The following is a 13,166-nucleotide window of genomic DNA, read 5'->3' as shown; positions in this document are numbered from 1 at the left end:
ATATAAATTCTCCCCTATATACAGTCTGATCATTATACTGAGCTACACATTATTTCCTATATATTGCAAGGTAAGGGGAAGTGGGGTAAGAGAAGATACTTTATCCATACTACTTGGAGAGAAGTTTTTGAATATTGCATGCTGCTAACCACATCTACTGGATTATCCATGCCTCCTGTTCTCCCTACCCTCTTGTATGATTGAATGTTACACACTGATTTCAGATCAGGCTCACTCTCTTTTCACTACCATTACGTTCTCATTTCTATTAGAAAATGGGTCTTTAGCTCATTTGACTATGTGATATGCACATTTCTAAAACAAAAAATAAGGTCAGCCAAGGTCACCATTACTAATGGAGCCTATTCTAAAATTATATAGCCCAGATGTGATTTTTTTCTTTTTTAATCAAATGTAGGACAAGAGTAAAGAGTACTTGAATTGACACATTAATATAGGAGGCAGACTATGTGAAGAAGGAATTAGAGTTATAATCAAAGCCTGATGCATAAGAGCAGATTGCTTCAGCTATGTTCAGAGTGGAGTATAATTTGATTGTCTATCCATTTTGATTTCTTTATTGCTTTGTTACTGAAGACTTATATTGTGTTTCTATACACAGACACACACAAGCTGTAAGGGAGAGATCATAGTTACTGTTGGCAAGGAAACAAGTTACTGGGTGCTGAAACCCACATTTCAAATTAAAATTATATTAGGATTTGAGTCAATTCATACTTAAAATTGTCAGTGATTTTTTATTTGTATAAACTTAGAGCAGGAAATCATTAATCGACCTAATATATTTGAAGGAAACTTATTTCACTAGTGTTGAACTCAGGGAAAGATACAAGATACAAATTGCAATAACTTGCTTCCCACAGCTTTTAGTAATTTTTGAGGAACCAAGACATCAAAACCAGAATTTTTTTGTTGGTTTCTGTTAAGTTACTCCTATAGATTGCACCTGAATTATCTGCCTTCCCACAGTTGCTGTCCAGAAAGAAAACAACTGCCATTTCCCTTTTTCCTATTCTTGTTCATGTTACACTCATATGCGGCCTTCCTCGTACCCCTCTGTTGCAGTCCCTTCAAGTTTTGCGCAGATGTTCCAAGAAATTCAGCACCTCTATTTCTCTTTATACTTTAGGATAAACAAGAAAAGAGCCTGGAAATATCCACTGGACCGAAGTTGTATAGACCTAGCAGCAAAAGTTAAAAAAAAAGTTTACTCCTTGTGGCTATTCTGAGGGCTTCAAAAAGCAGCCACAAAGGGACAGCCTTTGTGTACCACACATCACAAGGATACAGACAGCATTTTCCTGCCAGGTACTGTATGTTACCAGAACAAAATTCAATTACATGGTCATTATACAAATTTCATTGTCCCTACCTGATCTGAATCTGAATCAAAGTGTAGTGATTTATCAGTTTTTTCTGAAGTAACATTTCTGTTTTTCTTCCATGTAGCAATTAAAGGGATTCAGTAGGGATTACTGAAAGTGTTACCAGTTTATGTGAAAACAATAAATGTGAAAACATGAAGTGTGGCAGCTCAACTGGAACAAGTCAGCATTTTAAGTTTTTCACATATAAATCAGTTCGTCATATATATCTTATTAAGATATTATAACTGAAGAAACTATAATTCACTTCCCATTCTGTTCTCATGGTAAAGCTGGTATAGTCTGGGAATGTATCATCTCTGCTTGACTCACTTTTGGGAGTTACATGCATACTGTATAATGAGAATAAAATTTCATGTCATATTTTGAAAATGGCATTTATGGTCTATTTATGGCTCCACAGTTCAAGGTCATTTACAGGGATCATTATCTCCACTTATTCTGCCAATTCTTTTGATAGTTTGACATAGTCAACTAGTAAGGTTTCTGAAAGTATTAAAGCACATGTTGCCTTAGTTTAAAATAGATGACAACTTAGATACATTGATGTATTTCAAATTAGAAAAAAACACAAGATATAATTTATAGACATAGAATCACAAAATATGCTGTGTTGGAAGGGACCCACAAGAATCATCAAGTCCAGCTCCTGGCCCTGCACAGAACCATCCCCAAGAGTCACACCATGTGCCTGGCAGCATTGTCAAACACTTCTTGAGCTCTGTCACCCTTGGTGCTGTGACCACTTCTCTGGGTGGCCACAGCACCAAGCCTGACAGAGTTGGTTCCAGTGCCCAACCATCCTCTGGGTGAAGAACCTTTTCCTAATATCCAGCCTAAACCTCCCTTGACTCAGTTTCATGCCATTTCCTTGAGTCCTATCACTTATCACGAGTGAAGAGATCAGTTCCTGCCCCTCCTCCTCTTCCTTTCATGAGGAAGTTGTAGACTGCAATGAGATCTCTCCTCAGTCTTCTCTTCTTCAGGCTGAACAAAGAAAGTGACGTCAGCCACTCTTCATAAGGTTTTCCCTCCAGACCCTTCATCATCCTTGCTGCCCTCCTTTGGACGCTCCCCAATAGCTTAATGTCTTTTGTACATTGTGGCACCCAAAACTGCGCACAATATTCAAGGTGAGGCTGCCCCAGTGCAGAGCAGAGCGGGACAATCCCCTCCCTTGCCCGGCTGGCGATGCTGTGCCTGATGCACCCCAGGACATGGTTGGCCCTCCGGGCTGCCAGGGCACTGCTGATTCATATTCAACCTGGCATCAACCAGGACCCCCAGATATGGAAGACGGCTTCAGTGGATCGGTGCCGCATTTGTCCCTACTGGGTCCCTCGTGGACCGCTCAGGCGGCACTCTGCCAGCACCTACACATGCACACAGTCTCACCTTTGCAGGTGGTTGCAAACAGCCCCTCACACACACAGTCTGTGCACGAACCGGAGACAAAGAGGCAAGAGGGGTTCTCTGCATGCATTCTGAGGCATTTAACGGCAACACACCCAAAGGGAGCAGAGGCAAGAAAGAACAACCAAACCAAAAGCCTGTGCCCGTTTTATCCCGAAAACTCCCAAAGGCAGGCAGAGCATCCAAAACCAATAGTCTGAGGGCTAGGGGGCAGAGGCAAGGTTGAATGACGTAACAGGAGCCAATGGGAAAAGGGATGGGAGGGGGAGAGGGCCAGTGACCAGCAGAATCTAGACAAAGGGAGAACTTCCTAGCACAGTGTTGTAAGGAGAGACCACTTTTAAGGCGACTAAGGGGGTGTAAAGTGAGACAGCCACCGCAACACCAAGATCCCTTTCTGCTCTCCAGCCTCTCATTCTCCAGTCTGTAGGCACGTCAGGGTTGTCCCATCTCAGGCGCAGAATCTGGCACTTGCCCTTGTTAAACTTTATATGATTGGTGATTGCCCATCTCTCTAATTTGTCCAGGTCTCTCTGCAGGGCCTCTATGCCCTTGAGGGAGTCAACAGTGCTTCCCAAGTTAGTGTCATCAGCAAACTTACTCAGTATTCCTTTGAGTCCTAGATCCAAGCTGTTAATGAAGATGTCGAAGAGCACTGGGCTGAGGATGGGGCCCTGTGGAACCCCACGAATGACCAGACACCAACCTGATGTCACCCCACTCACTATAACTCTCTGTGCCCAAGCTGTGAGCCAGTTGCTCAGCTGTCGCATAACGCAGTTATTCAGCTCTGGGATGGATGTTCTGTCCACAAGGACACCGTGAGACACAGCATCAACGGCTTTGCTGAAGTCCAAAAAGATTGTATCTACTGGATTTCATAGATAACTAGGTGGGTTAGCCTGTTGTAAAAGGAAATCAGGTTGGACAAGTAGAACTTTGCCCTCATGAAGCCCTGTAGGCTGAGATCAATGACTGCATTGTCCAGAGGTGTTTTCAATACCTCCCTGAATAATCTTTTTCATGATTTTACCAAGCACTGAATTGAGACTGACAGGCCTGTAGTTTCTAGTGTCGTCTTTCTTGCCATTCTTGAAAATCAGGATGTTAGCCAGTTAGTATATAATTAACTAAGAATTTTAAGCATTTTTTGTAAAGATTCCTACATTCCTGGAATAATTATCAAATTCTGTATGGAAAATGGCTCTTTCAACTTTATTTCTTTATGCAAAACAAATAATCCTTATAATTTTAAGCTCAAATACAATTTTAATTCTTTTTTTGTTAAAAAGAGTATATTTTTGAAATAATTAACTAGAAAAGGTACTTCGGAACAAGCTATTAAATCCTACTACATGTGGGAAGATGGGTCTAAATCTCTTGGACATTTTTCAGCCAGCAATATGTCAAGCACTTATTATGTTATGAGCTTTATTTCTCCTGAATAGAAGGAAAATTCTTACTGATTTAACTTCATTAACTATGCATAGCCATCAGCAAATTTAAAGAATAGAATTATTAGACAGTTTTCCTGTTCCCTCTAGGGAAAAAATTCTCCACTCTTTTCACAAAGCTGTGCAGAGCTGCCTTACTACAAGTATTAACCTCTTAGCATCTGTAGTAATAACACATTTTCTTTCTCCTCTCATAATAAAAATAATTCAGTTGTTGAGTACTTTAATCATTACTTCTTAGTACTAATGGCTCTTTATGCAAGTGGATCTAATAGCACTGAATTATCAGTACTAATATACCCATAAAACTCCAACAGTGAAACTATCTGGCATCAGGTACTGTGCAATGTTGTGAATCTTATTATTTTTAACTACATATGTCTACAAAAAACACCCTTCTTTGCCTACAGATGATCAATACAAACTAGTGATGGACCAAGTTCTTTAAAGATATTACATTTTTTTTAGGAAGTACTAGCAAGTAAGACATACAAAGCCAAAATATTTGTATTTGTAAATACAGACACTGGCTACACCAGACCTAAACTTCGCCCTGTGAGCTTAGAAAATCTCAGTTCAAGTTTAGTGTGGTTTCTTGCTGCAGTTGTCAAAGGTGCCCCACAATCTAATGATGACGAATTTATCCCAGTCATGTTCTCAAGGGACTTCAAAGCACTGAACACATCAATTTCAAAAGAAAATGCTTGGTTCTTTCAGAAATACCTATAATATTTTTCTGGCTACGTTCATCCCAGAATGCCAGTGCTATGTAAACACCACTGAACATAGCACAGCATTTTATTCATGCATGGAGGTATAGACGAATGAACCAAACCCATCACACAGGGATTATTCCAGCCAGAAGACTGGTGATTGCTATAGGCAATTTTTATGATTAAAATAGCTAATAATAAATGACAACTCCTTCATTCCTTCTGCACTGCCAGTTACTAAAACAAGTCTCCTTCCTGTTGCATTTCTCTTTAAGCAGGTTTCAAAAGCAGCATCCAGAGCCACATGTTCAGCACCCCTATGGGAAGAGGAGCATGTCCAATCCTATTGTGCTTGGGGCCATGGGCGGAAGTGTGGGTGCCTGAACAAGCTAAGGAAAAGAGGCTCTTGCTGAGTCTCCAGTCTTCAAGGAGAGTGTGAGATTTTGTGTTATTGGTGAGAAATCAAGCAGCAGGAAGCCAAAGTGTTTTCTAGAATAGCTAAAATGTTTTCCAGCCCTGAAGGTACACTTTGATTTCTTCTTACTTTGAATGCTTTTCCTGACCCTCCCGAAAATTCCCTTTCTTCTCTGCTGTTTGTCTCACTCTGCTTTCACCAAACTTCTCAGAGTAACCAGTTGCTCTATTTGTGAAAGACAATTTCATGCTATGTTGGCACATCTAGTAGAGATGATGTCCCAGACAGAAAGCTACAGAAGGTTTTGCTGGGTGTGGTTTTGTGGAGACCTGTGCACCTCAGTATCTGTATGTGCACAGTGTTTTCCTCTTTCCTCTCAACTGACATCAAACCAGAAGAAGGGAATGTTTCTGAAAAAAAAAATTGCAAAACTCTATAAATTAATTTCAAACCAAAGCCATTTGGGTCCTCAAATTATAGGCAACAACACTGGCAACTGCTGTTATTGACTCCGCAGTGGGTAGCTCAAGGGAGTCAAGGTGATTGACAGCTCTCTCTGGACTAAAAACCACTGAAGATGAGCCATTTTTTTCTACAGCTGATGTATTCCTACAGAAGCTTGAAAGAGCAACACGAACTTCTGCTTTTCCTCCACTTTAAAAATATTTATATTATTGCCTGTTTAGAGCCCTCCAGAGCACTTTTTTGCTTTCTAACCAGATTTTGGTCATATGTCATCATATACACAATGAGGCATGTCATCCTTGCCTTTCTGCTCCTTTTAGGTTACCTACCACAATTAATAATTAAAAAAAGAAATCCAAATAAAATATGATACTGGAAAAAACCAAAAAGGACTCAGAAACAGCTCCCAAGATCTGAAGAGAATTTCTGAAATTACAGTGGAAGTTTTCTCCTCCAAAACCTAGGTGTATTTTCACACATTCCCTGACTGATTCATGGAATAGTCACTAAGTTGATGGAATAGCTCTGAAAGATTTAAAAAGATTATACCAATTAAGTCAGCTTAAACATTGGCAACACATTAAAGTCATTGAAATTATTACACACTTCAGAAAATATAAAGTTATTAGTACAATACTTGTATATTCTGTTACAATATTAGATATTAAGAAACAGCTGACTGCTTTTTTTCTTTCCAATAAGCCCTGGGTTGAAAATCTATTCTTTGCCCATCTGGTTTGTCTGCACATATTCTCTCAACAATAATCATTCTTTCAGCAGAGTGTCTTTTCCTTAATGCAGAGTCTCATCTAGGAGCAGTGCACTGATGTCTTTGGTGGAATTTGGTGCTCAGCATATGCAGCACTCAGATGTGCTATGAATAGTGTACATACAAATCACCTCTAAATTTGTTCATTCCAGTAGTGTAAATTAGCAACATTCTGAACAGATTTTTCAAAGCATTCATCACAGAAAAAAATTTTTAGATCTTCTATGAATGCTAGTTCTGCTTTAGTATCACAGAACTGCAAATCTCTGTCTTCCCAAACTTATGGGAACACACTCTTCATTCTATCACAAACAAGACTTAACAGTTAGTATTTTTTTATTATTTACTTCACTAAAGCTGTGCTCTAACTACACTAGTGCTCAAAGTACAGCCAGTCAGCCAGCTGTTCAATTGCTCTGTCAGCAGCACAGAATCTTTTAAAACTAAACTGCTAAAATGGCTGTTTAAAGACATGTCAAACTATTCAGTGGTGTATAAAATACTGAATGGGAGCCACTGTTTGCTGGTTAATGATGGGCAAGAGACATAATTTTCCATGAAAACAGTAAAATTTTTAGGACTTGCATTGTTGTACTAATGCCTCCTAATTTGCAGCACACAGCACTGCATGAAAAAGGACTCACATAGAAAAGACATAACTGGGCTGAATTCCATAGGCCTTTGCCAGGCAAAAGCCATTTACTCAATTAAACAGCACAGAATTTAGCACACAGACCCTGACAATTTGTCTCATACACAAAAATGTATGGTTTTCTAAAATAAGAAAATTTGACACTAACCAATTTTATTTCATATTCCCATCTGATAAACAGCAGAAGTATGAATGTTTATATCCCTTCTATAATTCCCACTTCTAGCGCAACTGTAAATACTGTGAAGAGATATAAAATTTTAAGACTTTCTGGGCTCCTGTTTGCCATCTGTCTGCAATGATATCTTGGGGCAATACGTGATAGAGTTTAATTATGCATTGCAAGAAAATTGTAAGTATTTTTTACTTAGCTTCATGTTGAACTGATTGAATGTTTCCTTGTTGTCAGCATCTAGGAACTGTGAACATGAGGGACTAAAAGAGACCCCAGGAAATCATCTAGATTAATCTCCTCTCAGAGAAACATCAATACCACTTACTTTCAACTAGAAGGATGTTCTAGTCTGTGACTTGTCATTTTAAGTTGTATACAATGGACAAACATCACCTGATAGGTTTTTTTTTCTGAAAAGAAATTAAAGTCTTTTATTATCTTCAGTAAGGATTAAATATTTCCTACTAAGTTTAAATTGCAAAAGGGGCCATTACAGAAAATAGCCAATTTCACTTATCTTTAAAACATCAACAGTGCCATGATTCCTGGGTAGCATTTAGCATAATTTCAGCTTCGAGTTTAAAGTCATGACTACAGTTTGTCCCAAGGGACAAATTCCTGCTATTTGTAAAGACACACAGAGATTTTTGCTGCCCTTCCTACAAAAGAATGAATGACAGACAGGGCTGACTTCAAGAACAATAAAAAAAAATTCCCAGAAAAATTTCTGGTGGGAAAGAAGATAAGGCAAAAAGGCTATGAATTTAAGCATAGCCTGATTACAATATTCAAATGGCTTTTGGATTCAAGATAATTTGCTGGGTCAGAGCCCATTCAACTTCAGGGAAGTGATAAATTTTTTTGCTCATCTAACAAGATGAACAAACCCTGAGATATCTGGAAAGGTTTAGCTGACTTCTCTATACATTTGTACTGAAGCAAGCTTCTGCAGAAGCAAATTTCGTAGTCTAGAGCCATTCACTAAGTCAGTACTCATACAACATACTTTATCCTCGTGATGTATAGCTTCATTACTCAGAGCATTTCCAGCTTTTCACTACCAAATCTGATCTGCCCTCCAACTGCTTCTCCGAGCAATGCACAAAATATTGCGCGCAGCAGTCCCTTCTGACTCAATTCATTGCTACCTAGTTTCTAATGACGTATATGCGTTATTGTAGTTCATTCTTAAGTCTTCCAGTGAATCTATGAATTCACTTTGTACCTGTAGCCATAACCAGAATGTTAGATTTTACACAAAGATGAAGAGAATATAATAATCTCAATATTTTGGTCAAAGTTTGGAAACACTGCTTTAGCTTTTTCAGGAGAATTTGTGTGCTTCATTCTTTAGCTGTCCTTTGTAGGTCAGTCTCTCCTCCTGGGGAAAGCACCTATTTTCATACAAAAGTCCTGTTTAGTCAAAAACTACTTCTGCAGTGAGCATGCTCAAGTGTAACTTTCCATCAAGCATAATACCAGCACAACAGTGGAGGTTAAAATTTAAATTCCTGTTAACATGTTCATTTTATAGTCTGTTCTTTCTCATTCTATTCTCTAAACCTCTTTTACATGAAAGGATGCTTCTCAAGGATACAGCTAATGCAGGGAAGCATAACATATGAACCATTTACAGTCAAGGCTAAACCAGTCTTTACCTCATTAAAGTTATGCTTTGGCAGCTGTTACAGTCTATCAGGAAAGGAACATTGCAAACTAAACAATGCAAAATAACTCAGCACAAAAATAAGAATTGTTTTGTTGAGTCCTACCTCTGCATCTTCCAAATTTAATCAGACTCTTGATGTTAGTTTAGCATATTTTTCATCTGGATTCCCTTTTTGGTGTTTAGAAGGAGAAAAAAATGAATAAATATTTATAACAGACATTTTATTTAAAATTAACTGTTCTGGTGAAAAGAACCAGGCAGTTCTGATGGAACTCTGCAGCACTTCAGGGAAAATTGGAGCTTTGCTGTACTGAGTTTCACAGGAGTAACCATTTTGCCTAACGTGAAGTCTCCTCATGAAAACAATCACTTTGCAGAATAGGCTCTACCCATCTAGGAGCACCAAAACCAAATTCATACCACTAATGTCATTGTATCAAGAATTCAGTCATACAGGCTTCTTAATCAATCATTCTGACCTTGTACTGTGATACCACAATGGTATTCTTCCCATAACCTCGCAGGCTGTACTACTAGTTAAATTACCACCAGTAATACTGGCGTCATAAAAGATGTCTATGTATAATATTTAAAAATAAACACATAAGCATATACTTAATATATATATTATATATTTTTTAAAATGTATTATGTATTTTAAAATAAGCACATAAGTAAATAGTTAAAGCAAAATATTATTTATTGTCCAAGTCACTGGAGAACCAAGTACGCTGTGTGTTTCACAAAAAAGTCCTAGCTTCCCTCCTCTCTTAGGTTTCTTCCAAAATGACTGAAAAATTTCTTTCATTCTCTCCTAGTTAAAGTATACATCTTTATGAAGGGTCTCCAGCCCCTTGCACAGTGTCTGTACACCTGAGAGCTCCAGCCACACAGTGAGACACAGCAGAGGGTAGAACTTGCTGTCACAACATGTTTTAGATTTTCAGACTCAAATTAGGCAGGACTTTTGGATTTAGTAATTAACTGCCCTTGATCAGTAATCCAGGAATATAAATAAATACATGCATCAATCACTTGAAGTTTATGTCATCAAGCTTTTATCTTTAGCTGTACCTAAATTAAAATATATCTGAACAGGCATGAAAGGTAAAGTAGCTTGGCAGACTTATTTTTACAAAACACTTAATCACACCACCCAAAGATCAGTTGCATAATTTAGTATGTCAAATACCACCTTCAACAGAAAAAAATCACAAATTTAACGTACTTCATTGAGCAATGAAAGTAATGAGAATGGAGAATATTTTGTTATAATGACAAGCCCTTTTTTTGTATGCACCTTTCTTAACTGGAACAATAGCAGCAATTAATATGAAGTCATTCTGGGATAGCTTTCTATTCTGTGTCAAATGAGATGCACAAACACTCATGGAGTATTTCCACACATTTTTCAAGCCACAGTAGTTTTTACAGGACTACCTAGAACACTGGCACTCAGAGGTAGTTTATTCAAAGACTAACAATAAGACTGTCTGGTTGCTCTTATTTCATTGAGGAAAAGAAAAGCCAAACTCCTATGATTTATGTTTTCTACTCTTGACTAGATCACCACTTCTCCTATTTTTCTTGTCTCTCAGGCAATAAATATTTCCAAATGTCTTCCCTCAGACACACTACACCTAATTTAAAGACAAAGCCCTTAGGTTCAAAGATGACTCAATACTGTTTTTTTCTACAAAATGTAACAAAAAGAAAGAAATTTGTTTATGGACGCCACTTTTCTTTGCTCTCTAAGAATACTAACAGGTGTATTTGAAAGTATTTGAAAGAAAGTCCTTTCTTACCAACAGCAATCTTGGTCTAGTTATCTATGAAGCAATCTCTTGCAATGGTGAAGAGGGTAATAAAGAAAAAATGAAATGGGGGCAGAAAGCGGCCAGCCAATTAAAATATAAGTGACTAAACAAAAGACAGAAAGAAAGCTCCAATTTCATGACATGTTTACAGAGCTTAAACAAAGAGAAAGGCACTACTTTACCTCCATTCATCTGTCTGGCCTTCCTATCACTGCTGATCTACAGCTTACTAAACAACAAAATGCACACATTCTTCATTTCTTTATGACTTGCATGTAGGCTACAAGTAAATCTAATGCTTCACAGTGATGTATGAGGGTTTAAAGATTGGGTAACCACTCTCATGGATCATTGTAATTTCCTGCAGACACACCTAGACAGAGACTCGTCACTTGATTTATACAGAAGTTTTACAGTTCTTAGATGAATAAATAAACCGATTTTTTACAGACAAGAAACAAGACAACAATGCCCAAGGCAAGGAAATAATGAAACATCCAAAATCATTTACAGAAGCCCCACTACTACCTTCAGTTTCAAGAGAAAATCCCTGCCAGCCAAACCTAGGGAAGGCAGCATCCCAGATGCTTGGACACTTCCAGAGATGGGGCATCCACAACTTCTCTGGGAAACGTGTTTGAGTGTTTTGCTACTCTCTGAGTAAAAAAATTTCTTTTTGATATCTAATCTAAACCTACTCTATTTCAGTTTAAAGCCATTCCCTCTTGTCCTGTCACTACATGCCCTTTTAAAAATTCCCCTCCATCTTTCTCGTAGGCTCCTTTCAGGTACTGGAAGGCTGCAATTAGGTAACTCCAAAGCCTTCCCTTCTCCAGGCTGAACAATCCCAATTCTCTCAACATCTCCTCATAGGAGAGGTTCTCCATCCCTCTCATCATCTTGGTGGCCTCCTCTGGGCTTACTCCAACAGGTCCATGTCCTTCCTATGCTGGGGACAGTGCTGGATACAGCACTGCAGGTGGGGTCTCATTGGAGCAAAGCAGAGGGGCAGAATCACTTTTCTTGACCTGCTCACCACGCTGCTTTGGATGCAGCCCAGGTCATGGTTGATTTTCTAGGCTGCAAGTGCACAATTGCCAGCTCATATCCAGCTCTCTCTTTTACGTAGCTGAAAATGTTAAAAACATCCTAAGTGAAATACAGATTTTAGTTGTGCATCCTTTTTTTTAAAAACAAAAAAAAGAGAGAGAGAAATAGAATACATAAAACCATTGTAGGAAATATTTTGCATCCATTTTAAGGTATCAGAAATTGGTGCAGTGTCATATCTCCAGTGCCCCTCATATGAAATACTGAATTATCCTCATATGAAGGTGCCTTCTGCTTTGAAACTGGAGATTTCTAACTTCAGCTTACATCCCCTGGGTTTTGATGGAGATAGGAGTGGATCAGGAAATGCTTTCTGGTTTGGTGGCTCACTGGTGGAGATTAGTATAATGTTCTCAGCAATTGTATGTTTTGCTTTCTTCGTGGTCAAGTCACAGGTATTACTGAATGCTGTGTTTGGGAGGGAGGAAGGTGGAGTTTTGTTTGGTGGGGTTTTTTTAATATCACCCAGCTGTATTGTTTCAACATCCTCATGGGTTGCTGGGTGAAGAAACATAGTTTGGAGTAAAAAAAAAATACACGTAATGAGTGCCTTTAAAGGTCCAAGTATATGCTATCAAAACATGTAGATTTGAGATGTTTAATTTTCATTGATAAATGTCTCACAATTCCCTTTGCTACAATTGGCAACCTACCTACCACACCCTACATGATGGAGATATTACTCTGCTTCAGAGCAGGGCTGGCTCTTGAACCACTTGCATCTGTATTATTATTTATAATAAACATTTAATGATAGCTATGTCTCTAAATGAAGGTCTCTTATTCCTCAGATGTATCAAAATATGTTCACATGATTTTTAGCCAAAGTAACCATGGATATTTGATTATTCCTTTACACAATTTCATCAGCCATGTCTATGATTAACACTTACAATATATTCTATTGCATTTATGCAATATAAATAATTACCTCTCCTTTAAGTACAACAGATTATTACCTAGTGTAACTTCCTATTCTGCCACTCTTTCCAAGAGTTTATAAGTGTCTCAGAGTGGTGTGTTTCATCACAGATGTGCTCACAGGTCTTCAGATTGCTTTGGACTAGTCTCTATAAGGAAGCTTCATGCGGTATTATAAATCGGGTTT

General features: G+C 38.3%; 1 long non-coding RNA gene across 1 annotated transcript in view; it reads left to right on the top strand.

The window, feature by feature from the left end:
- The window catches only part of LOC121676489, a 47,363-nt gene extending 36,015 nt beyond the window's left edge, over nt 1-11,348 (top strand). Inside the window, exons 3-5 of the long non-coding RNA XR_006020488.1 lie at nt 1,151-1,329; nt 3,443-3,711; nt 5,265-11,348. This is a non-coding gene — a long non-coding RNA (uncharacterized LOC121676489). The remainder of the gene's footprint in view (nt 1-1,150; nt 1,330-3,442; nt 3,712-5,264) is intronic.
- Nucleotides 11,349-13,166: the final 1,818 nt, after the last annotated feature.

Source organism: Corvus kubaryi, unplaced genomic scaffold (assembly GCF_017639235.1).
Source record: "Corvus kubaryi isolate FWS band 111438036 unplaced genomic scaffold, C.kubaryi_AGA036_p1.0 split1-131, whole genome shotgun sequence".
Lineage (NCBI taxonomy): Eukaryota > Metazoa > Chordata > Aves > Passeriformes > Corvidae > Corvus > Corvus kubaryi.
This window is presented reverse-complemented; position numbering and strand designations above follow the sequence as displayed.